Here is a 3622-nt window from a genome sequence, read left to right as displayed (position 1 = left end):
CTGGGAAAGATTGAAGGCAGGAGAAAAGGGGGCAGCAGAGGATGAGAAGGTTGGATAGAATCATTGACTCGATGGACGGGAGTGTGAGCAAACTCCGGAAGATAGTAAAGGACAGGGAAGCCTGGCGTGCTGCAGTCCGTGGGGTCGCAAAGAGTCGGACACAACCGAGCGACTGAACCACAACAAGGAAACATTTGTCACAATTAATGGATTGATATTAATGCATGGACTGAAGTCCATGTTTTATTCAGATCTCCTTAGTTTCTATCTCATGTCCTTTTTCTGTTCCAGGATTCTGTTCAGGGATTACATTACAATTAGCTGTCGTGCCTTCTGAATCTCCTGTCAGACTTCCCTTGTTTTTGATGACTTTGACAAAATTTGGTAGTAGTGATCAGGTATTCTGTAGACCGTTCCTCAGCTAGGATTCATCTGATGTTCTTCTCATCATTAGACTCAGCTTGTGGGTGTTGGGGAGGAAGATCACAGAGGCCAAGGGCCATGCGCATCACCTTCTATCAGGGGTGTGTCCCATCAGGATGACTTGTCGCTGCAGCGCTGCCTTTCACCATCTGCTCTAGGTAGGCTGGTCAGCTTTCTCCACTGTAGCATCACACGTCCTCTCTCTCTTCCAGACTGTGCTCTTTGGAAGGCATTCCCCATTTGCAGCCCACACTTAGGAAGTGGGAAGTCGCTACGCTCTGTCTGCTGAATCAGGGAGAATTTACATAAAGTATTTGGAATCCTGCATCATGGGAGATTCCTCTATCCTTTATTTATTCCACCACTTATTTACATCAGTGCGGACTCATGGACATTTATTTTATGCTTGGGGCTAGAGTCCCATACTACTTTATTGTGTTACAGTTCCCTAAAGATAAATGGTACTAAGCATTTTTTCATATACTCACTTGCCCTGCATATATTGTCTTTAGTCCGATGTGTGTTCAGATCTTTTGCGCCTTTTAAGATGGGGTCATCTTGCTTTGAGAGCCGTCTGGGACCAGAGGCCAGTTGTGTGTGTGTGTGTGTGTGTGTGTGTGTGTGTGTGAAGGGCTGGGAAACCCTGCTGACCCGAGATTTCCTCTCCTGTGGCTTCTGAGACTCTCCTTCTAGAAGCTCAGCCCAGCGGATCCCGAGTCAGATCTGATCAGACCAGGGTGGGGTTTGGAGGTAGGCTCTCTGGACTAGACATCGGTGTGGCTCAGTCAGAACTGTTTGCCTCAGCCTTCAATTTCTCCCCACCCCTTGCCAAATGCTTCACAAAATAGACAAAGCACCAAGGTATTTCACAACCTCAGAACTCCCATTGCCTGTCCCCACCATTTAGAACTAATTAAGGCAGCTTCACAGGACTGAAAATATTCTGGTTTCTAGGCTTTCCTGTCTCATGAAGCCTCAGTCCGGGGGGTGGGGGGTGGGGTGGGAAGGCTGTGTGGACACTTCCTCACCTTCCGTGTCATTCTTTACTTGTTTTTAAAAAGACGGGCCTCAGGGCTCTGGAACCCGAGTTTAAAGTCACGGAGGAGATCGATTGCAGAGAAACGCCAGGAGCGCCGCCGCTTGTGCTCATTGATGCCGAGGGCTCTCTGGTAGTTTCTCTGAAGTTGACTTGTTCTGAAGACCTCGTAAGGGCGGAGATCCATCACTGTGGTAATTTACAGACGTTCGTTTTTCAGAAGAAAGGCCGCTTCCCTGTCAGCCGTGGAGCGTCGACACCCGGCCGCTGCAGGCGGCCTGCCCGCGGCCGCTAGGGGTCAGACGGTGCCCGGCGAGGGAGGCGCTGCTCCGGGGACCGAGGCGCCGCCGAGAGGCGCCCGCAGGCGGCCCGAGTCCAGGCGCTGCGAGCTTCAGCAGAGAGCTGGTGGTGGTTTCCTAGCTTGAAAGCTGACTCTCTGAAGAGAATCGCGGATTCTACGTCTGTCGTCTCGCGTACAATGTCTCTTCTCTGCAGACTTTCGAGTATCGTTTCATTTCCCCCTCACCAGCCTTGACTGGTCCTTCTTGGTGGACTTGGGGTGCAGAGGATCACAACGTTCTCTCCGTTTCCCCCAGCGCATCTGTTCAGGTGACTCCTGGATAAAACGAGGAAAGGTCGGTGAAGAGGAGGGCGGCGGGGGGAAGGAGCAGGACGGCGCTGGGCCCCGCAGCCTCCGTGAGGAGGAGGGGGCAGCGGGCTGGCGGTGAGGGTGCTGACCTCCTCCAGCGCGGATCGCAGAGCCCCACGACCTACGAGCCCCAGGGGCCAGCCGCGCTCCCTTCCCACGGGGGGACAGCATCAGGGCTCCCCTCAACCGGATACAGCCCCTCGAGATTCCTGGGTCTGCCGCACGTCTAGCACAGGCGGCTACTCATCTCTCTTTCATCCTGGGCCCCTGGGATTCGAAATGCTTCTCATTCCAGTGCTTCAGGCACTCAAGATGAGCTTCCCCTCTGTTCCAGGTCCGGGGACGCCTCGGGGTCAACATCAGGTTTATGTTGAACCTCACAGTCAACTCTCCTGCCTCTGTGGTCGTGTTGTTTGCAATTCAGACATCTCTGCAAGTTTTTTGAGAGTCTTCCTTCAAATGTGGTCAAGGTCTTTTGCACAATGGTCAAAACTTGGACTAGTTTCAGGCACTGGTCTGGTTGTTGGCTAAGATGGTTATGCCACATTATTTTGCTAGAAATTTAGTCAAACTCCTCCATTTTTTCCATGAGTATGTTATCTATCCAGAATGAAAGTCTGACCTACTAACTAAGATTTACTGAACAGTGAGGTGATGATTCACCTTACCAATGTTCAGAAATGCAAATTAAATAATATGAAACATTATTTTTTCCTCATCAAGTGGCAAAAATGAAAATGGGTAATAATCTATAGTGCTGTTGGGGAGGGAAAACCAGGCCTCCTCATGTCTTGTAGCCAAGAATGAAAATTGTTGCCATCTTTGGGAAGACAGTATAATAATACCCATTAAAATAAGAAATATATATTATTGCCTCACATCTCATTTTTGGGAATATAGTCTTCCGATATGAAAGTGGGAGAATATATGATTTTTTCTGGTAGTCCAGTGGCTAAGACTCCAAACTCCCGATGCATGAGGTCCAGCTTTCATTCTTGGTCAGGGAACCAGATCCCACGGGCTGCAACTAGGAATTTGCATGCCACAACTAAAGATCCCGCGTGCTGCAACTAAGACCTGGTGTGATCAAAAAAAAAAAAAGAGTGGGAGAATGTACTAACTAATCAAGGAAGCTTGTTGCATACTTTTTAGTGATAAAGCATTATTGAGACACCTCCTGGATGTCCCCTAATAGGATATATTTTGACATAAATATAATTTATATAATTCATAATTTCAGTTAAAGTGGGTGTAAATGAATGAATCAGATTTGTATGAATTATTCTAGAGGTTATCTATGGTAAATGAGGAAAAGGGAAATTGTGGAATCTTAAACATAGTATAATTCAGTTTTTTTTCTTTTTAATTCAGTTTCATAAGAACTAAAAATTCAAACTCTCTGAGTAGGAATAAATGTTTGTATACAAGCATGATGAAAATATGGCAGGGAACCCACCAGAATTTTGACCTTTGGGGTTGGGATAAGAGGAGAGGTGTCTATACTTGTATGGAGT

At 47.8% G+C, this 3622-nt stretch overlaps 1 long non-coding RNA gene across 1 annotated transcript; it reads left to right on the top strand.

Annotated features, from left to right (window-relative positions):
• The first annotated feature begins 1847 nt into the window (after window positions 1–1847).
• Window positions 1848–2969, top strand: LOC139034670 (uncharacterized). The gene is made up of 2 exons (XR_011487161.1): window positions 1848–2068; window positions 2443–2969. It is a non-coding gene; the product is annotated as an uncharacterized lncRNA (long non-coding RNA).
• The last annotated feature ends 653 nt before the right edge of the window (window positions 2970–3622 follow it).

This window comes from Odocoileus virginianus, chromosome 4, assembly GCF_023699985.2.
Source record: "Odocoileus virginianus isolate 20LAN1187 ecotype Illinois chromosome 4, Ovbor_1.2, whole genome shotgun sequence".
NCBI classification, from domain to species: domain Eukaryota; kingdom Metazoa; phylum Chordata; class Mammalia; order Artiodactyla; family Cervidae; genus Odocoileus; species Odocoileus virginianus.
The sequence above is the reverse complement of the archived record's forward strand: the minus strand, read 5'-3'. Positions and strand labels throughout refer to the sequence as shown.